Genomic DNA, 23,183 nt, shown 5'->3' with positions numbered 1-23,183 from the left:
ATAAAGGATATAGGAGTAGAGGATGACAGACTGTATTGTTTATGTAAACAAAAAAACAACTCTGATGAACCTTATGCACAATGCAGTCAATGTAAAGACTGGTTTCACCCATTGTGTGTTGTCTACAAAAGTATCACTGACATCCAGGTCATTTCACCACGGTTGTGTCCTCTCTGTAAGCCAAAGAAACAGAAAATAATAATAATTTCAAAAAGTAGCTCCAAGAAAAATACTGGACATATATGACATTAAGACAGCTCCTGGAGAACCAGAAATAGACAAAACTGAAGTTGTAACCCAAAGTCAATACATTCCATTTGATGTTTCTGATGAAGTTGAAAATGTTTCTATAACAAAAGAGAACAGAAGTGTGTCCTTAGAAAATGAGCTGAAAGCAACAGAATCAATGCAACTGCAGCCACAAAAAGAATGCAGTAATACAAATAGTGCAATTTATCAAGAAAAATCACTGTTCCTTAATATTTTCAAAAAAGACACTATTCAATCCATGACTAAAGCAGATCAGCTCTCAATGAAAGAATTCATTACTGAAACATGTCCATCCAATTTCAGAATTTCTCTGTCACGCAAGGAATGGAACAAAATAAAACCAGAACACAGGACAGGTTATCGTGTCCTAAAAGATGGTTGGACTGAGACAATATGCAATAAAATTAATAAAATACGTTCTGCATTGTAACTTTCAAATACAATCGAGTGAGACAAGCTTGTTCCAGAAAAAGAAATTGTGTGTACTGGTGTGCTAGGGGACAGTGCAAGTTTGCAGGATGTACGGAGTACAATATTATACTACCCTGAAAACCTAGTAAAAAGCATTGTCAAGTGTTTATGTCAGTAGATGTTAATGGGTCAATAAATCATAAGCACACCCAAACATTCAAAAGGCATACACGTGGGGAAGAGAGGGATATACTGAAAGCACAGCTAAGAGAAATTAGACCAATGTTACTGCACACCAAGAAGCTGGCTAATGCTGACATGGAACAGCCAATTGCAGGGAACATGGATAAAATCAAATCGATTGATGTGCTTCAGAAAATATCAAGTGAAAACAACCTTGAAAATAGGCTTGATACAAATGAATACTTGAATTGTTCGTTAGTCCAAAAAAAATGGATGAAAAAGAAATACATCTGATTGCCACAAAGCATGCTTGCATACAGCACAGAGGCATGAGGCCATTTGTTCTCCATATGTATTCAGAATCACAGTTGCATATGTTGAAAGATTTGCAAGATGCCCGTCAGTGTTTTCTGTATCTAGAATAGATGCAACTGGCTCTGTAGTAATGAAGCCAAAGTCTTTCTTTGACCAGTGAAACAAGGTGCACCATCCCTGTGGCTGACATGTTGTCTTCAGATCAAAGTACACCAACTATCCTACATTGGCTATCCTGTCTATGGTGGTCATTCCGAGTTGTTCGCTCAGTATTTTTCTTCGCATCGCAGCGATTTTCCGCTAACTGCGCATGCGCAATGTTCGTACTGCGACTGCGCCAAGTAAATTTGCTATGCAGTTAGGTATTTTACTCACGGCATTACGAGGTTTTTTCTTCGTTCTGGTGATCGTAGTGTGATTGACAGGAAGTGGGTGTTTCTGGGCGGAAACTGGCCTTTTTATGGGAGTGTGCGGAAAAACGCAGGCGTTTTACGTGAAAACGGAGGAGTGGCTGGAGAAACGGGGGAGTGGCTGGGCGAACGCTGGGTGTGTTGGTGATGTCAAACCAGGAACGAAAAGGACTGAGCTGGTCGCAATGGCAGAGTAAGTCTGGAGCACTCAGAAACTGCGGGGTAATCGTTACGAGAAAATTAGCGAAGCTTTAGTTAGCAATTCTGCTATGCTAAGATACACTCCCAGAGGGCGGCGGCTTAGCGTGTGCAATGTTGCTAAAAGCAGCTAGCGAGCGAACAACTCGGAATCACCCCCAATGTCTTGGAGATTGTTCCCTGATCCAAAATCAACAGAAAAAAAGATAGTTGAACTATTTTTAAAAAAATCAATTACATTTAAATCAAGGAAGCTATCATAGAGAAAACTCTGTATGGGGGGAAATAGCATATTTGATATCTGCAAATAATATAAAAACAAGAAAGTGGCTTTATCATATTTGGAAAGAAGACCGTTGAAAAATGCGTACTAAAGGGGTCATTCCGAGTTGATCACTCGCTAGCTAGTTTTAGCAGCTGTGCAAACGCTATGCCGCCGCCCACTGGCGAGTGTATTTTAGCTTATCAGAAGTGCGAACACATGTGCAGCCGAGCTCTGCAAAAACAGTTTGTGCAGTTTCTGAGTAGCTCTGAACCTACTCAGTGCAAGCGATCACTTCAGCCTATTCGTGTCCGGATTTGACGTCATACACCCGCCCAGCGAACGCCCAGCCACGCCTGCGTTTTTTCAGACACGCCTGCGTTTTTGCAAACACTCCCTGAAAACGGTCAATTGACACCCAGAAACGCCCCCTTCCTGTCAATCTTCTTGCGGCCGCCAGTGCGAAGGAAATCTTCGCTAGAGCCTGAGCACAACCAAAGGGCTTTGTACCCGTACATTGCGCGTGCGCATTGCGGGGCATATGCATGCGCAGAAATGGCATTTTTCCACCTGATCGCTGCGCTTCAAAAATCGGCAGCGAGCGATCAACTCGGAATGACCCACTAAAGCCTTACAGTTTACCTTAGATTTTTCATCTTATGATGACATTCCACAAGTCGAGAATATTGATGAATGTGGTCTTTCACAAAATAGTGATGAATCATCAATAGTAAAGGATATAGGAGTAGAGGATGACAGACTGTATTGTTTATGTAAACAAAAAAACAACTCTGATGAACCTTATGCACAATGCAGTCAATGTAAAGACTGGTTTCACCCATTGTGTGTTGGCTACAAAAGTATCACTGACATCCAGGTCATTTCACCACGGTTGTGTCCTCTCTGTAAGCCAAAGAAACAGAAAATAATAATAATTTCAAAAAGTAGCCCCAAGAAAAATACTGAACATATATGACATTATGACAGCTCCTGGAGAACCAGAAATAGACAAAACTGAAGTTGTAACCCAAAGTCAATACATTCCATTTGATGTTTCTGATGAAGTTGAAAATGTTTCTATAACAAAAGAGAACAGAAGTGTGTCCTTAGAAAATGAGCTGAAAGCAACAGAATCAATGCAACTGCAGCCACAAAAAGAATGCAGTAATACAAATAGTGCAATTTATCAAGAAAAATCACTGTTCCTTAATATTTTCAAAAAAGGCACTATTCAATCCATGACTAAAGCAGATCAACTCTCAATGAAAGAATTCATTACTGAAACATGTCCATCCAATTTCAGAATTTCTCTGTCACGCAAGGAATGGAACAAAATAAAACCAGAACACAGGACAGGTTATCGTGTCCTAAAAGATGGTTGGACTGAGACAATATACAATAAAATTAATAAAATACGTTCTGCATTGTAACTTTCAAATACAATCGAGTGAGACAAGCTCGTTCCAGAAAAATAAATTGTGTGTACTGGTGTGCTAGGGGACAGTGCAAGTTTGCAGGATGTACGGAGTACAATATTATACTACCCTGAAAACCTAGAAAAAAGCATTGTCAAGTGTTTATGTCAGTAGATGTTAATGGGTCAATAAATCATAAGCACACCCACACATTCAAAAGGCATACACGTGGGGAAGAGAGGGATATACTGAAAGCACAGCTAAGAGAAATTAGACCAATGTTACTGCACACCAAGAAGCTGGCTAATGCTGACATGGAACAGCCAATTGCAGGGAACATTTATGAAATCAAATCGATTGATGTGCTTCAGAAAATATCAAGTGAAAACAACCTTGAAAATAGGCTTGACACAAATGAATACTTGAATTGTTCGTTAGTCCCAAAAAAAGGATGAAAAAGAAATACATCTGATTGCCACAAAGCATGCTTACATACAGCACAGAGGCATGAGGCCATTTGTTCTCCATATGTATTCAGAATCACAGTTGCATATGTTGAAAGATTTGCAAGATGCCCGTCAGTGTTTTCTGTATCTAGATGCAACTGGCTCTGTAGTAATGAAGCCAAAGTCTTTCTTTGACCAGTGAAACAAGGTCCACCATCCCTGTGGCTGACATGTTATCAGATCAAAGTACACCAACAATTCTACATTGGCTATCCTGTCTATGTCGGGACTTTTTTAAAGTATGCAAGAGAAAGCTTAGGCCACAAAAGGTTGAAATAGATTTTAGCTGGGCTCTAATCCATGCAGCAACACAGACTTTCAATCAAAATAACATCATGGACTATTTAAAGAAATGTCTCCTTGTTTGTGAGAGAAAAATTTGCAATTTTACAATTCTGCATATATGTGCTACGCACATGATAAAACTTGTCAGAATCAAGCTCTCCAATTTGAAGATAAGCAAAGCTACAAAAAAAATTCCTTTTCTCATTTGCATTACTACAGAATGCAAGTAGTCTTGGAGAAATTGAAATTCAACTATTACAAATGACATATGTTTTCTCAGTGCAGAAAGAAACCAATGCATACACACTGCAGAGCTGAATGAGGCTATCAGCATTCAGAAAATAGAAGGAATGGAAAACATTACAGAAACCACGACAAATTAAGAATTTATAGAAAATGACCCCAATGAAGAAGGGAACATCAAGAGGGGTTCCCCATTTTCCAAAAATTTTTCTAAAATGTTCACACAAATAAAAACAAAAGCAGATGATGATGATAGTGCAACAGCAGCTGATAATTTGCTATACTGTCCAGCATTAATACCTCTGCTTCAGTCATATGCTGCAACCATCCCATTGTGGAGCGGAATAATGTTAAAAAATCTCAGTCTTCTCAAAACACGTGACACAAATGCAACAGTTGAAAATTGGTTCTGGATTACGAAGAAGGTCATTTTAAATTATAGACTTCATCGAAGGGCAGTAGATTTTGTACAATGTATGTATGAGTTTCTGCAAGGTAGAGTGAGAAAAATTGGATTGAAATTTTTCAGATCTGTCCAAAACTTGGAGACTGAAAAATATCACACTGATAGACCACAAGAGGAAAATCTTGCTCAGAAAAGTGGCAGAAGAGAAAAGAAGTGGATAAAAGTAAAAAGGCCAAATACTACCAACCACCCACACCAAAATCTTCAAAACAAGTGGCTCAAGCAAATTTCCCAGCTTGGTCCGGCAAAGGGAAAATTGGAAAAAAAAACTATTATCCTACGAAACACAGGTATCATTGACAATTTGCTATTTATAATTCATATGGCAATAAGAAAATAAGATTTTAAACCTACCGGTAAATCTTTTTCTTCTAGTCCGTAGAGGATGCTGGGGACTCCGTAAGGACCATGGGGTATAGACGGGCTCCGCAGGAGACATGGGCACTATAAAGAACTTTAGATGGGTATGCACTGGCTCCTCCCTCTATGCCCCTCCTCCAGACCTCAGCTAGAGAACTGTGCCCAGAGGAGACGGACAGTACGAGGAAAGGATTTTTGTTACTCTAAGGGCAAGATTCATACCAGCCCACACCATCCACACCGCATAACATGGAATATACGTAACCAGTTCACAGTATGAACAAAACAGCATCAGCCAAAGACAGATCTCAACTGTAACATAACCCCTATGTAAGCAATAACTATATACAAGCCTTGCAGAAAAATGTCCGCACTGGGACGGGCGCCCAGCATCCTCTACGGACTAGGAGAAAAAGATTTACCGGTAGGTTTAAAATCTTATTTTCTCTTACGTCCTAGAGGATGCTGGGGACTCCGTAAAGACCATGGGGATTATACCAAAGCTCCAGACCGGGCGGGAGAGTGCGGATTACTCTGCAGCACCAATTGAGCAAACAAAAGGTCCTCATCAGCCAGGGTATCAAACTTGAAGAATTTAGCAAAAATGTTTGAACCCGACCAAGTCGCAGCTCGGCAAAGCTGTAACGCCGAGACGCCTCGGGCAGCCACCCAAGAAGATCCCACCTTCCTAGTAGAATGGGCCTTTACCGAATTTGGTAACGGCAATCCAGCCGTAGAATGAGCCTGCTGAATCGTGTTACAGATCCAGCGAGCAATAGTCTGCTTAGAAGCAGGAGCGCCAACCTTGTTGGCTGCATACAGGACAAACAGTGCCTCTGTTTTCCTAACCCGAGCCATCCTGGCTACATAAAATTTTAAGGCCCTGACTACATCCAGGGACTTGGAATCCTCCAAGTCATTCGTAGCCACAGGTACCACAATAGGTTGGTTCATGTGAAACGATGAAACCACCTTAGGCAAAAATTGAGGACAAGTCCTTAATTCTGCTCTATCCACATGGAAAATCAGATAGGGGCTTTTGTGCGACAAAGCCGCCAATTCGGACACCCGCCTTGCAGATGCCAAGGCCAACAACATGACCACCTTCCAAGTGAGAAATCTTAACTCAACCGTTTGAAGAGGTTCAAACCAGTGAGATTTTATGAACTGTAACACCACGTTAAGGTCCCATGGTGCCACTGGAGGCACAAAAGGAGGCTGTATGTGCAGCACTCCCTTTACAAAAGTCTGGACTTCTGGGAGAGAAGCCAATTCCTTCTGAAAGAAAATTGATAGGGCCGAAATCTGTACCTTGATGGAGCCTAATTTTAGGCCCATATCCACTCCTGTCTGTAGAAAGTGGAGAAAACGGCCCAGATGGAAATCTTCCGTAGGAGCATTCTTGGATTCACACCAAGATACATACTTTCTCCAAATACGGTGATAATGTTTCGCCGTCACTTCCTTCCTAGCCTTTATCAGAGTAGGGATGACTTCTTCCGGAATGCCTTTCCTAGCTAGGATTCAGTGTTCAACCGCCATGCCGTCAAACGTAACCGCGGTAAGTCTTGGAACACGCAGGGCCCCTGTTGCAACAGGTCCTCTCTGAGAGGAAGAGGCCACGGATCTTCTGTGAGCATTTCCTGAAGATCTGAATACCAGGCCCTTCGAGGCCAATCTGGAACAATGAGTATTGTCTCCACTCTTTTTCGTCTTATGATTCTCAATATCTTTGAGATGAGTGGAAGAGGAGGGAACACATAGACCGACTGAAACACCCACGGTGTCACCAGGGCGTCCACTGCTACTGCCTGAGGGTCCCTTGACCTGGCACAATACCTCCGAAGTGTCTTGTTGAGGCGTGAAGCCATCATGTCTATTTGAGGAAGTCCCCAATGACTTGTTTTCTCTGCAAAAACTTCTTAATAAAGTCCCCACTCTCCTGGATGGAGATCGTGTCTGCTGAGGAAGTCTACTTCCCAGTTGTCCACTCCCGGAATGAAGACTGCTGCCAAAGCGCTTATGTGATTTTCCGCCCAGCGCAGAATCCTGGTGGCTTCCGCCATTGCTACTCTGCTCCTTGTTCCGCCTTGACGGTTTACATGAGCCACGGCTGTGACGTTGTCTGATTGAATCAGAACCGGTAGGTTGCTAAGAAGATTCTCTGCTTGACGTAGGCCGTTGTATATGGCCCTCAATTCAAGTACGTTGATGTGTAGACAAGCCTCCTGGCTTGACCATATCCCCTGAAAGTTTCTTCCTTGTGTGACTGCTCCCCAACCTCGGAGGCTCGCATCCGTGGTCACCAGAACCCAGTCTTGAATGCCGAACCTGCGACCCTCCAGAACATGAGCACTCTGCAGCCACCACAGGAGAGACACCCTGGCCCTGGGGGACAGGCTTATTTTCTGATGAATTTGGAGATGGGACCCGGACCAATTGTCCAGAAGGTCCCACTGAAATGTCTTCGCATGAAACCTGCCGAAGGGGATGGCCTCGTAGGTTGCCACCATTTCCCCAGTACTCGAGTGCATTGATGGACCGACACTCTTCGGTTTTAACAGGTCTCTGACCATGTCCTGGAGTTCCTGGGCTTTTTCCGTTGGGAGAAAAACCCTCTTTTGTCCGTGTCCAGAATCATGCCTAAGAACGATAGCCGAGTTGTTGGAACCAACTGAGACTTTGGTAGATTTAGAATCCAGCCATGTTGCTGCAGCACTCCCAGGGAGAGCGCCACGCTTTTCAGCAACTGATCTCTAGATCTCGCTTTTATCAGGAGATCGTCCAAGTACGGGATAATTGTGACTCCCTGCCTGCGCAGGAGCACCATCATTTCCGCCATTACTTTGGTGAAAATCCTTGGGGCCGTGGAAAGCCCAAACAGCAACGTCTGAAACTGGTAATGACAGTCCTGTACAGCGAATCTCAGGTATGCCTGATGAGGGGGATATATGGGGACATGAAGGTATGCATCCTTTATGTCCAGTGACACCATAAAATCCCCCCCTTCCAGGCTGGAGATTACTGCCCGAAGCGATTCCATCTTGAAATTGAACTTTTTCAAGTACAGGTTTAGGGATTTTAAATTTAGAATGGGTCTGACCGAGCCATCCGGTTTCGGGACCACAAATAGGGTTGAATAGTACCCTTTTCCCTGTTGAACCCGGGGAACCTCGACAACCACTTGTTGTTGACACAATTTTTGAATTGCAGCTAAAACTATCTCCCTTTCTGGGGAAGAAGCTGGTAAAGCCGATTTGAAAAACCGGCGAGGAGGCACGTCTTCGAATTCCAGCTTGTAACCCTGGGATACAATTTCCATTGCCCAAGGAGCCACGTCTGACTGAACCCAGACGTGGCTGAAGAGTCGAAGATGTGCCCCCACCGGTGCAGACTCCCTCAGTGGAGCCCCAGCGTCATGCGGTGGATTTAGTAGAAGCCGGGGAGGACTTCTGCTCCTGGGAACTAGCCATAGCCGGCAGTTTTTTCCCTCTACCCTTACCTCTGGCGAGGAAGGAAGAGCCCCGACCTCTTCTGGACTTATGCGACCGAAAGGACTGCATCTGATATTGCGTCGTTTTCTTTTGCCGTGGGGAAACATAAGGTAAAAAAGTAGATTTACCCACGATAGCTGTGGAAACCAGGTCCGCGAGACCTTCCCGAAATAAATCCTCATCTTTGTAAGGTAAAACTTCCATATGCTTCTTTGAGTCGGCATCACCCGTCCATTGGCGGGTCCACGGGGCTCGCCTAGCAGAAATTGCCATGGCATTGGCTCTTGAACCTAGTAGCCCAACGTCTCTCTGAGCGTCTCTCATATATAAGACTGCGTCTTTAATATGACCTAAGGTCAATAAAATGGTATCCCTATCTAGGGTATCAATGTCAGCTGACAAGGTATCTGTCCAAGCTGCTACCGCACTACAAACCCAAGCCGATGCTATTGCCAGTCTGAGCAAAGCACCCCTATGTGTATAAATTGATTTTAAGGTAGTTTCCTGTCTGCGATCAGCAGGATCCTTGAGGGCTGCTGTGTCTGGAGACGGTAGCGCCACCTTTTTTGACAAGCGCGTTAACGCCTTGTCCCCTCTGGGCGAGGATTCCCAACATAACCTGTCCTGCGCAGGGAAAGGATACGCCATAAGAATTCTTTTGGGAATCTGCAGTCTCTTGTCTGGAGTTTCCCAAGCCTTTACAAATAACGCGTTCAGCTCATGAGATGGGGGAAAGGTTACCTCAGGTTTCTTTTCCTTAAACATGTGTACCCTCGTGTCAGGGACAGAGGGGTCATCTGTGATATGTAAAACATCCTTTATTGCAATAATCATGTAATGAATACTTTTGGCCACCCTTGGGTGTAACCTCGCATCATCATAGTCGACACTGGAATCAGAATCCGAGTCGGTATCACTGTCTGCTACCTGGAACAGGGGACGTTTCTGAGACCTTGAAGGGCCCTGTGACACAGTCAAAGCCATGGATTGACACCCTGTTCTATCCCTGGACTCTGCTTTGTCCAACCTCTTATGTAATAAAGACACATTTGCATTTAAAACATTCCACATGTCCAACCAATCCGGTGTCGGCATTACCGACAGCGACACCACAATAATTTGCTCCACCTCCTCCTTAGATGAGCCTTCCGCCTCAGACATGCCGACACACACGTTCTGACACCCCCACACACTCAGGGATATATTTACATGGAGACAATTCCCCACTAAGGACCTTTGGAGAGACAGAAAGAGAGTATGCCATCACACACCCAGCGCCACCTGACTCTGGAAACAGAATTCCCAGTTAAACAGTGCTTTTCTAGAAATATATGTATACACTCACTGCGCCAATTAAATGTGCCCCACCCCCTCTTTTTTGTCCTCTGTCACTGTGTTCAGCAGGGGAAAGTCCGGGGAGCCAGCTTCTCTGCAGCGTACTGTGGAGAAAATGGTGCTGGTTAGTGCTGGAGGATCAAGCCCCGCCCCCTCAGCGGCGGGCTTCGGTCCCGCTCAAATTCACAATACTGGCGGGGGATTATTTTATATATTGCCTCCCCAGTATATCTATATACTTTAGCCAGTCCCAAGAGGTTTAATATTGCTGCCCAGGGCGCCCCCCCCTGCGCCCTGCACCCTTCAGTGCCCGCTGTGTGTGTGTGCATGTGGGAGCAATGGCGCGCAGCGTTACCGCTGCGCGTTACCTCAGAGAAGATCTGAAGTCTTCAGCCGCCTTTGAAGTCTTCTTTCTTCTGATACTCACCCGGCTTCTATCTTCCAGCTCTGTGAGGGGGGCGGCGGCGGCACAGCTACGGGACGAACAGCGAGGGTGAGACATGCGTTCCAACCCTCTGGAGCTAATGGTGTCCAGTAGCCTAAGAAGCAGAGCCTATCAGTTAAGTAGGTCTGCTTCTCTCCCCTCAGTCCCACGATGCAGGGAGCCTGTTGCCAGCAGTGCACCCTGAAAATAAAAAACCTAACAAAAGTATTTTTCAGAGAAACTATGGAGAGCTCCCCTGTAATGCACCCAGTCTCCTCCGGGCACAGGATCTAACTGAAGTCTGGAGGAGGGGCATAGAGGGAGGAGCCAGTGCACACCCATCTAAAGTTCTTTAAAGTGCCCATGTCTCCTGCAAAGCCCTCTATACCCCATGGTCCTTACGGAGTCCCCAGCATCCTCTGGGACGTAAGAGAAATTATGTTTGGCCCTTAAATGAACTAGATAGCTTAAAAACAGAGGATTCAAGCATCACTATTTTCCTGAAAGCCCATCAGCATTTTCTGAGCAAAGATTGGAATAAAGGAAAAATTGAATGGTTAAAGCACCTAAATAGATTCCAAAGCCGAACTGTGTGGGACGCATATGGAAGTGAGGAGGATTTCGTTGTATGTCGTCTAAATTATCTGCTTACAACAACAGTTGAGTCTATCTGCAATGGACCTTTCTGCCCTGACCCAGTTAACATTAGATACACCAATCTTATTGAAATTTTTTCCCCTTTGCTCTAGCATTAAATGGTTGGTTGTGGTATGATTTGCAGACAGTCATAATGTTGACATGGTCTCATAATGTAAAACATTGACCATATCAACATTACATGTAGACAGTGATGAAATGTTGACATATTATTAAAAGATCAACATATCACCCTTGTGGCCCAACGGTGACTCACCTGCTCCTTGTGGCTGCAGCATTTCTAGCAGGTTGCAGGGCACAATGGTCATGTGACTGTGACTTCCGATGCATGTCTCTGACCCCCATCAGTCAGGCGAGTTTCATCCCTCTCCCTAATATCCCCCACTTTGCAACCTAATACTCACACCTAGGGCTGTTTCTTGGCTCCCAGTTCAAGATTGAAATATCTCCCCCCATCCACACATATAAGATACAAATTTGCGCACGCCTAGGGTGCATGCGTGTGTGTGTGTGTGTGTGTGTGTGTGTATATATATATATATATATGTATATATATATATATAGGCTAGGAGGAGCGCACAGCACAGGGAACATGCAACAGACCCCCCCCAGACCCTCCTAGCCTATAGAATGCACATAGCACCCAATTTTCCAATCTCACCCTCCACCCTGAACATTACAGCTGCATCCAGCACATTCTCTGTCATGCTGCTCCCACACACCGCACGCACCCTTACCATAAACCGGCAGACCAACGGTGGCCAGCACCCCCTTCACCCGCAAAAGGCAGTGTGAAAGCCGGCCAGAAATGTCCTCCGACCAGCCTACACACAACAGCGGAAGTGGCGGTGGGTGGCACAAAACACAGTACCCCCTTTCCCCAGCACATACAGATAGCATCCGTCTGCGTGGTGCGGAGTTTCATGGAATGACGCATTGCGTTGTGATGTCATGATGCAAATGCATCATTCTGCAAAACTCTGCCCCCTGAGTGGAGTACTACTGACAGGGAGGAGGGGGAGCACCTGGAGCTTCAAAAAGTGTGGTGGAGGGCACCCCATGCGACGGCACACCTCGCCCACCACAAGAAACGGCACTGCTCCCACCCTGCAGCCTAACCTTAATCTCTGGCCAGCAGTCTAACCCTAATGTCAACATTAGGACAATGTTGGCACTTCTGCAAATGTCAACACATTCAATGTCCAAATTTTTAATAATGTCGTCATCATAAATGAATGCCGAAATTCTCATTGTCACCTTGTGACTAAATCCAAAATGGATAAAGGCTGTGTATTTTATTTTAGTTATATAACATTTTAGGTAAACGTAATTAATCAAGTAAAACAATGCAATTGCCCCAATCATTTTCCCGACACATGGCAATAGCATTCCAAGCCATTATCCTTTATAATAAAAGGTTAAGGCTGCTCCTCACCTCTGTGATGTGCTCCAGTGACGGGCAGAGGCTGCTCCATGGACCAAATGACTCCCGTGAGCTGCAAGCTGGAACAGCTGAAAGTGATACTGCAGGGAGATGTTACAGCCTCCTAAACTGCTGCTGCTAACAATAATACAGATGACTTTCACATTGCTGCATATGGAGAGGGCTGGGGAGACAGAGATTGGAGGTAGGGGCAGTTAGGGTCTGGGGGGGTGGAGCGTGGAGTAGAGTAATATAGGGCCTGGGGGGGGGAGAGGGGGGATGGTTTGGGGTAGAGAGATACTGGGGAGAAAGAGGCTTGGTAGGGGCAGAAAGGGATAGTGGAGAGAGATGCCGATTTTTAAAAAATAGTATTACATATCTATCTATCTATCTATCTATCTATCTATCTATCTATCTGCTAACACTGCTCCTCACCTCTATGGGAGGAATTTAGGTGATTTGGTCACGGCGGCCAATAGTTGTTGCCCAATGGAACAATTCAATAGGTGATCTGTTTGTGCGTGCACATCTGCATGCACTGACATTTCTGCTCTCCAAACGGACGACCCGAAATAGTTAAAAAGTGACCAGTTTGAACTATGAAACATGAATTTTCGTGCACGCGACAATGTCTCATCATTTTGATGGTCTAATAACTAGTTCAATAAATAAATGGATTTTAAAATGTACACAAAATAAAAATAAATTTTTTTAATAACATTCTGATATTTTCCTCAGTTGTGGAGACCTTGGGAACATTCAAACTGTACTTAATGCTTGGACAGATGGATATATAAGCAATTGTAAAAGAAAACGGTAAAGAAATTTTTTGTACAAAGTTAAAGTGGTAGTTTAATTATTTGGTTTTGTTTTATATAGATTTTTTTTTAATCATATAAATTTTATTTTGTGCGAGAAACATATAATTCAGCTGAAAATATATAAACAATAAACAGGTGGCTGTAAAGCCAATATGAATACAGATACAGAAAATTTAGCTAAGAGAGAATTGAAAAATAAAAAACATTGAGTGTAATAATCATTGTATATGGAGGCTAGAAACATAAGTAGTAGGGTGTTTTCGGGGGGAAGAAAGATGTAAGGACAGAAAAAGGACTGGGGTCGTGAGGTTCCAAGCCGTGGAGGAGACAGTAAGTATGTGGAGTGATGGGTAGGAAAGGTATGTGGGAAGTGAGGAACAGAAAAGAGAGATCCAGTGCTATAGAAGAAGGGGGAAAATAAAGGAAAAGGATGGTTTCTCTGAAGAGTCGGGGGTCTGAGGAAAAAAAAAAAAGACAGGGGGGGTATAGGGGGAGGGATAATACTTGCAAAGCGGAGTCCAAAATTAGTTTAATCCAGGGAGGGGGTGGTCGTGATATCTGTACCAGGGGAGCCAGGTGGAGTGGAATCTTTTTTACTGTGCTTTGGCGGAGACAGGTGATGTATTCCATGTTTGCGACAAACCAGATTCTATTCGTAAGTGCCTGGCGGTTGGGAGCTTCGGGGATCTTCCAATTACGTGCTATTTGATATTTGGCTGCGCAAGATACAAAGAGGATCAGGTTTTTCGAGTCTTTAGAGATGTGATCGGGTGGAGAGCAAAGGAGGAGGTTCGCGGGTGAAAGAGGCGCTGAAAAATCGATTAATCGGGAGAGGACCTTGCGGACCATCGCCCAATATTGAGCAATCATCGGGCAGGTCCACCAAACATAATAAAACGTGCCTGCTTGACCGCAGTTTCTCCAGCATAGATTGGAGGTGTCAGGATAGATCATTTGCAACCGGTCCGGTACCAAGTACCATCTTGTGTATATTTTGTATGAGTTTTCGCGGATGGCCACGCTGATGGAGCATTGTGAGATCGCAGTGCGGATTGTGTCCCAACCCTCATCCCCTAGGTGATACCCCAGATCCGCCTCCCACGCTAGCTTGTGCGGTTCAAGAGGTGGGGGTGCAGGGTTGAGGGTGGTTTTGTAGAGAAGAGAGATAGTGCCCCTATTAGTAGAGTTGTAAATGCAGAGTCTCTCGAGAGGTGTGGGGACCGATAGAGGGAATGTTAAATGTAGAGAGGAAAGGAAGTGGCGGATTTGTAGATATTGATAAAACAGAGAGTTGGGTAGATCGCAAGTAATTTGTAGATCGGAGAATGATTTAATGGAGTGCGTCCCTGTGAAGTGGTGGATTCTGGTAACACCTGCCGAGATCCAAGGGTGGGCCATTCCTCGATAGAGTACTGGGGGAAATGCTGGGTTGCTCCAGATGGGAGTCAGAGGGGAGGGATGGGTAGATAATTTAAATTTTTTGTTCAGGTTCCGCCAATGTGTAATTGTCAATTCTATTGCAGGTGAGATGCAGTGGGATGGGGAGCGTTGTTTTCTAGGGAGCCAAGGCAGGTATGAGATAGATGGGACTCCCGATAGATCGCTCTCCAAGTCAACCAATCTTTTAGTATGCTTTGGGACATGCCAGGCAACCATTTGGCTTAACCTGGTCGCATCATAATAACGTTGGAGGATGGGAAGGCCCAGACCGCCGTTCCGAGAGTGTTTAGCTAAGATATCCCGCCGGATTCTAGGCTTTTTATAGCTCCAAATGAATTTGCATAAGGAAGATTGGAGAGTGTTAAGAGTCTGGGGGGGACCGAAATTGGAAGCATCTGGAACAAGTACAGAAGTTTGGGGAGGACATTCATTTTTATAGCGTTAGTTCGTCCTACCCAAGAGAGAAAGTAAGATTCCCATTGATGGATATCATTAAGGATTGATGTGATGAGTGGGGGATAGTTAACCCTGTAAAGAGAACTGTAGGATTTGGTAATGGAGACCCCTAGATATTTGAGGGAGTGTCTGCGCCAGGAAAAGTTAAAATTCTTTTGTAATTGAGATTTAGTTAGCTTGGGGATGTGTAAGAGAGGGCTTCAGACTTTGTCTGGTTAATTTTGTATCCCGAGAGGTTGCCATATATGGATAGTTCTCGGAAGAGATTCGGGAGGGAAATAGTCGGGTTCGTCAGAGTCAAGAGGATATCATCGGCGAAGAGGGAGATGGTGTATTGGGTGTGGTTGATATGGACTCCCGAGATGTCAGGATTGGCCCGGATGCGATTTGCGAGGGGTTCAATGACAAGTGCGAAGATGAGGGGAGATAGTGGGCACCCCTGTCGGGTTCCATTTGAAATTTTGAAGGGGTCTGATAGTAGGCCGTTGGAATGAACCGATGCCGAAGGGTTCTGGTATAAGGCCTGTATGGCCTGAAGAAATTTACCTTGAAGGCCAAAACGTTGTAAAGACTGTCGCATGAAAGGCCATGAAACCCTGTCAAAGGCCTTCTCTGCGTCCAGGGCAAGAGTCAAGGACGGGATCTTATGAAGATTAATGTGGTGAATGATATCCACAACATGCCTAGTATTGTCAAGTGCCTGTCTGGACGGGACGAAGCCCACCTGGTCGGGATGTATGAGCGAGGGAAGAATAGGATTAAGTCTATTAGCCAGCACTTTGGTGAAGATTTTCAGATCAGAATTCAGAAGTGATATGGGCCGGTAGTTAGAGAGAAGCTGGGGGTCTTTATTGGGTTTTGGAAGCACGGTAATGATGGCCTTAGTAGTGTGGGGGTGGAAGGGAGACCCATCTAGAATAAGATTAAATACTGTCGTGAAATGAGGAAGTAGTGCGGATTGAAAAGTTTTATGATATGACATAGGATAGCCATTCGGACCTGGGGCCTTAGATGGTTTCTGACTTTTGATAGCGAGGTTTATTTCTTCGGGGGTGATAGGTCCATCAAGGACCGAAGAGGTATTAGAGTCGATACGAGGCAGGTCAGAGGATGTTAAGTAGTCAGAAATCATGGGGTGGGTCGGGTCCAAAGAAGAGGAGGTGTCGGGCAAATTGTAGAGTCGCTCATAATAAGTCCGAAAAAGAGAGTTAATAGTCTTTGGATTATATTGAAGGGAGTCGTTCTCGTCTTTAATAGCCGGGATAGCAGTGTGCGCCTTCCGAGCCCTCAATCTGCCGGCCAATAGCGAATCGGCTTTGTTACTTTTTTCGTAGAATTTTTGTTTCAGCCAGCGGAGTGAGTGCTCGGTTTTTTCGTCTAGCAAAGCGTTCAATGTTGCCCTGGTAGATGTGAGTTGTGAATATAGAGATCGTGAGGGTCGTTGTTTATGTAGGGTTTCTAAGTTGTGGACCTCAACTGTGAGGGATGATATTTTTTGCTTACGATCCCTGTTCCTATGTGACGCATAGCTAATAATGTGCCCTCTAATGACGGCTTTGTGAGCTTCCTAGATTAATGGGGTGCAAGAAGAATCAGTTATGTTTAAGGAAAAATAGTCAGCGATAGTTAGATTGATTTTTTCCTGGAACTGAGGGATTTTCAAAAGTGTCTCGTTTAATCGCCAATTGGGGCGAGTTGTCAGGGTGTCGAGAATGTCAAAGGTGGCAGTGATGATGGAATGGTCCGACCAAGGGTTAGTGATGATAGATGAGTCCGTTACGTGCTTAGAGACCAGTGTGATGCAAAAAAAAAGATTGATTCGAGAGTATGATTGGTGCGGGGTCGAGAAGAAGGTATAGTCTCTAGCAGTTGGGTTAAGGGCTCGCCAGACATCGAAGAGGCCAGATTCGCGGATATGTTTGTTTAAGGAATGTGAGGACGAATCCAGCTGGAGGCGGGACTGACCAGAAGATTTATCTAGGTCGGTGTCTGGAACAGTATTGAAGTCCCCCCTAATATTAAATAACCTTTTCTGACTTTGGTCAAATCTGCGAAGAAAGAATTGAAAAAGAGGGTTGCCCAGAATTGGGGGCGTAAACAGTGGCAATCGTGCATTCTAATTGTCCGAGCGTGCCCGTCAGAATGATATATCGGCCATCAGTGTCTGTGTGAGTCGAGTGTAGTGTGAATGGAATTTTGGAGTGAATCAAGACGGCCACTCCATTGTGTTTCGATTGGCTTGAGGAGTAAAAACCGTTGGATAGCGTTTAGTGGTCAGGGATGGATGCAACCGGGATTTAAAATGAGTTTCTTGAATGAACACTATTCCCGCTTTAAGAGTTTGAAGAGAGCAGGAACAGGGACGAACGCTTCTGGGGGGTATTGAGACCCTTGGCATTCAGGGACGCCAGGACCAGGGGCATCTTAAATGTTGTTAAAAAGGGGCAAAGAGAAAAGAAGAAAGAGAGGGGAAAAAGGGGGGGGGGGGCGGGAGTGAGGGGAGGACCCCGACTCACTGGAGAGAAAAGAAGGATAGAGAAGAAGAATGTAAGTATGGAAGGAAGGTGTCAAAAAAAAAAAAAAGAGAAAAGAAAAAAAAAAGGGGGGGGGGGGAGTCTGTGTAGAAGTTCCTTACGGCCAGCGAAAAGGAACGGGCACAGAAAGTAGGATCAAGGGATCCAAAGTGGAGGAGCGTCGGGGAAAAAGGTGGAGAAGCGGGTCTAGGCACTAGAAAGCAATAGTGTGAGCTTGTGTGGTAAGTACAGGTAGTGGGGGTACACGTCCCTCCAGTGGTGGTCTGTGTGAAATTTACAGTGAAGGCTGTGAGGTATATGAACCATTGTGTGAATGACGTGTAACAGAGAAGTGGCATACAGAGCCAAACATTGGCCCTCATTCCGAGTTGTTCGCTCGCAAGGCGAATGTAGCAGAGTTACACACGCTAAGCCGCCGCCTACTGGGAGTGAATCTTAGCTTCTTAAAATTGCGACCGACGTACGCGCAATATTGCGATTACAAACGAGTTAGCAGTTTCAGAGTAGCTCCAGACTTACTCTGCCTGTGCGATCATTTCAGTGCTTGTCGTTCCTGGTTGACGTCACAAACACACCCAGCGTTCGCCCAGGCACTCCCACCGTTTCCCCGGCCACTCCTGCGTTTTTTCCGGAAACGGTAGCGTTTTCAGCCACACGCCCCTGAAACGCCGTGTATCCGCCCAGTAACACCCATTTCCTGTCAATCACATTACGATCGCCGGAGCGAAGAAAAAGCCGTGAGTAAAAATACTTTCTTCATAGTAAAGTTACTTGGCGCAGTCGCAGTGCGAACATTGCGCATGCGTACTAAGCGGATTTTCACTGCGATGCGATGAAAAATACCGAGCGAACAACTCGGAATGAGGGCCCTTGATCGCATTAATAGCAATACTACAGTAATACAAACAAAGTTACTAGAAATTCTAACTAAACATCCTGGTATCCATACACAAGTATAAAGTATGTGTTACCGGCCGATATGCGGTGGTAAGCACTATGTGGGCAGGCCTAAGAAAATAGATATAGCCGCGGAACTTTGAGTAGTGGGGCTAGCAAGGTGGGCTGAGAAAAGTGAGGGCAGACAATATACAATAGGCATACAGAGCATCCAGGATGATAAACTGAAACAGGTAAAATAGTCAACATGGGTACAAGAGCAGTATAACGAGTAGAGTGTCCATATAACCGCAGGCGTAGAAGTGATCAGGGCGGACGAGAGTTAGAATTCTGACCGATAGGTTGGTCTGAGTCCTCCAACTGTGACAGGAAGTCTCCTCCTTCTCTCGGGTCTTTGATGATGACTGTTTTACTGTTATAGTTGACCAGAAGTTTAAAGGGGAATCCCCAGCGGTAGCGGATCCCGCGTGTATGGAGAGCGGAGTTTAAGTCCCTGAGGTCTCTCCTTTTAAGTATGGTGGAGGGGGCCAAGTCTTGAAAGAACTGTAACTTGGAGTCCTCAAACAGTATGTGTGGCTTGCCCTGGGTCGGGAGGAGGACCAACTCTTTATCTTTGAAGCTGAGAAAGCGCATGATAACATCCCTAGGGGGCTCGCCATCACGAGGTCTAGGGCGGAGGGCCCTATGAGCCCTTTCCAAAGGGCAGTTCCCGAGGATCCATACTTGGCACAAGGGTGGAGAACAGCCATTGTAGGTATGCTTCGAGGGCCGCTGGGAGAATGGACTCTGGGATATTGCGGATTCTGAGATTGTTTCTTCTTTCACGATTTTCCAGGTCCTCGTTTTTGGCCCGCAGCTCCGATATATCTTGGATGAGGTGATCTATATCCCTGACAGTTTCTATGTGATCTTTTTGTAGAACGTCTTGACTGGATTCCAATTTAGAGGTTCTGGAAGACAGGGATGAGATGTCTGATCTAATTGAGGTAACTGCTCTGTCCAGTTTGGATTCCAATGATTCTTTAAAGTCCATTATGAGCGATTTCAAGGCCATGATATCTTCTTTGGTCGATAGAACGGATGAGGATGACGGATCGTCTCCACCTGATGAAGATAGGCTAGGAGAGGGAGGGCCTGAGGGTAGGGAGGGCTTGTCGCTCTTGTCGGTTTTGGTGAAATGTTGGGAGATATCTGTACCCGCACGTTTTCTTGTATTCGGGTTGGATTTAGACACGTTTGTACCTCGGCAGGTGGGTTTGAATGAGGGAGGGTTAAACAAAGCACTGGGGTAGGTGAGTAAAGCGAGGCTACCAAACAGCCAGAGAAAGAACCACTGGAGGGCTGAGTTATGGTGTGATCAGTGGGACATGAGGACTGGTGGTCGTCTTAAACAATTGTGGAGTACCCAAGCATTGCCGTATGTGGGAGTGCTCTTCGTCACGTAGCTGGTGTGGAGCCATAAAACTCTCACGGCTCTACCGGTGTTGAAGGTCTGGGCGTACATGAGGTAGGGATCAAGGGTCGTAGGCTGTTCGTCACAATCACGGCGGTGGGTATCCGCGGGTGAATCAGAGATAATGCCCCGCTGTTGTAGTGAGCAGTCGTGGGTGGTAGATAGGTAGATGCGACAGTATGAGTGAGGAAGGCGGGTATGGCACTGGAGAGTAGAGTGTTACCGCCCGTGTGGGACAGCCCAGGTCGGGGGGGGAATGCTGCTGTCTAGGAGTCACCGCGGAGGGAGACCATGTATGAGGGTACTGCGGCAGCAGCAAAGCTTCGGTTCCGTGGGCTGGTGCCAGAGAGCCCTTGTCTACCAAACTAGGAGCCTCCGGGTAGCTGGAGGGGAAGTAACGGTATCCAGGGGTTGGGTCTGTCGCTATCTGTGGGAACTCCCCCAGTGTTCCCTAATTCCACGAGCGCCACCTGGTGCGGGGGTTAGGGAGGCGGGAGAATACGTGGAAGACAGGGGTGGGAATCGAGGGTGGGGGGGAGAGACGTGGAGCTGAAGGTAGGGTAATATGAGCCACTTGCTTCAAATCAGTAGGTGGCACAGGCAGGGGGATTCTGACAGCCCATGGCTGCCTGGGGAGTCTTATGTAGCACCTCAGTGGTGCCTGCTGGCTGGGGTAGGCAATGCAGAATGGGGAGTGGCTGGGGAGCGCTGAGGGCGCCAGCTTATCACTGAGAGTCTTACCTCCCTCTGCCGTCGCCCCCAATCCAGGCCGCGGGCTCAGTCGGGTCCCGTTGCAGATCGCTGTGGGCGTATGTCTGGGCACACTCTTCAGGTCCCCCCAGAGACGGAGCCGCTTATCCCCGGCAGCACCACCCGAGGTGAGGCGCCGGCAGATGATGCAGCGGAGGAGGCTTCCGGGTTAAGATGGCGGGCGCCCGTCCGGGGAGTGGGGAGAGCCGCGGCAGCTGCGAGGGGCCTAAGCGGTAGGAATTAAGCAGCTCCACTGGTGGTGAGGGCGGTGGGGATTAGTCCTGGTGTTGCTGGGTCGCGAAGAGGGTCAGGAGGGCTGGTGGGATCCGACAGCGCTTCCGGCAGGCAGTTGCTAAAATTTAGGCCCCGGTCTGTATGGGGGAGGCAGGCCGCAACCCGCAGAGAGGCCTAGAGCCTCTCCCGGCTCCGCGGCCACTGCACTCCTGGAGGTAGGGTGGTGGGGGGGATTAATTGTGAGGGATTAGAGCGTGGCTGGGGGGATATAAAATGATTTTGTTATGAGGATATAGCAGGAGCCCCTAGACAGTGCGTCCTTCCACACAGGCTGCTAAACCACACCCCCAGATAACCGGGTTTTGTTTTATATTTTAAGCGAACGGATTGCAAATATAAACCACATATTTACTAGAGATGAGCGGGTTCGGTTTTACTCGGATTTACCAGAATCTCCTTATTGGCTATAGGACGTCACGTGTTTTGCTTAACCAATAAGAAAAATCCAGAAAATAAGAAATGGCGATAATACTAGCGTAAAGAACCAAGTAAATCTGAACCTGCTCATCTCTAATATTTACCATCCTGAAGGTGCTGGAGATTTTTCAGGTATTCCGCCGCACCCCCAGAAGAGTGGGTAGTTCTCCAGCATCCCACCCACTTCCCTATGAAGTGAGCAGGATACAGAGATAATACCAGGAATGGTGGGTCCATATGGAGAGAGCGTGGCTAACATGTTATTTTAATTTGATCTTCCCCCAGTAAATCCATGGTGCCTTGGATCCTCTAAATTGCTGGATTAAAGAGATTCTGCAATTAGTGCTTTTAGGGTGTTTACACACGGTGAGATATTTTATGTCGATTTTTACTATATAGTCAAAATCGCAAGAAAAGTTAGTGCAGATCGCAAGGTGACTTTCACCTTGCGATCCCGATGCGTGGTCCCGCCAGGTCGGCATTGCAAGAAAAGATAGACTGTGCAGGCAAGTCAATCCTTGCTAGATCGGTGTACTATCTAGTTCTTCTCACATGTCAATGACATCTCACATAAGCCAAAATCGTAAGCACACATAGTTCATATCTCAAGAAAAGTTAGGCAAAATCGGTGGTGCTAGGCTCCGGGGAGTTCAAGGGAAATCGCAAGTGAAAATCGGGCATAGCAAGGATCTCACCGTGTGAACACACCCTTAAGTTTTAACAGGGTTTCAAACTACGGTCACTGGTAGATAGTAGAGATGAGCGCCTGAAATTTTTCGGGTTTTGTGTTTTGGTTTTGGGTTCGGTTCCGCGGCCGTGTTTTGGGTTCGAACGCGTTTTGGCAAAACCTCACCGAATTTTTTTTGTCGGATTCGGGTGTGTTTTGGATTCGGGTGTTTTTTTCCAAAAACACTAAAAAACAGCTTAAATCATAGAATTTGGGGGTCATTTTGATCCCAAAGTATTATTAACCTCAAAAACCATAATTTACACTCATTTTCAGTCTATTCTGAATACCTCACACCTCACAATATTATTTTTAGTCCTAAAATTTGCACCGAGGTCGCTGTGTGAGTAAGATAAGCGACCCTAGTGGCCGACACAAACACCGGGCCCATCTAGGAGTGGCACTGCAGTGTCACGCAGGATGTCCCTTCCAAAAAACCCTCCCCAAACAGCACATGATGCAAAGAAAAAAAGAGGCGCAATGAGGTAGCTGTGTGAGTAAGATTAGCGACCCTAGTGGCCGACACAAACACCGGGCCCATCTAGGAGTGGCACTGCAGTGTCACGCAGGATGGCCCTTCCAAAAAACCCTCCCCAAACAGCACATGACGCAAAGAAAAAAAGAGGCGCAATGAGGTAGCTGACTGTGTGAGTAAGATTAGCGACCCTAGTGGCCGACACAAACACCGGGCCCATCTAGGAGTGGCACTGCAGTGTCACGCAGGATGTCCCTTCCAA

Source organism: Pseudophryne corroboree, chromosome 6 (genome assembly GCF_028390025.1).
Source record: "Pseudophryne corroboree isolate aPseCor3 chromosome 6, aPseCor3.hap2, whole genome shotgun sequence".
In the NCBI taxonomy this organism is placed as follows: domain Eukaryota; kingdom Metazoa; phylum Chordata; class Amphibia; order Anura; family Myobatrachidae; genus Pseudophryne; species Pseudophryne corroboree.
This window is presented reverse-complemented; position numbering follows the sequence as displayed.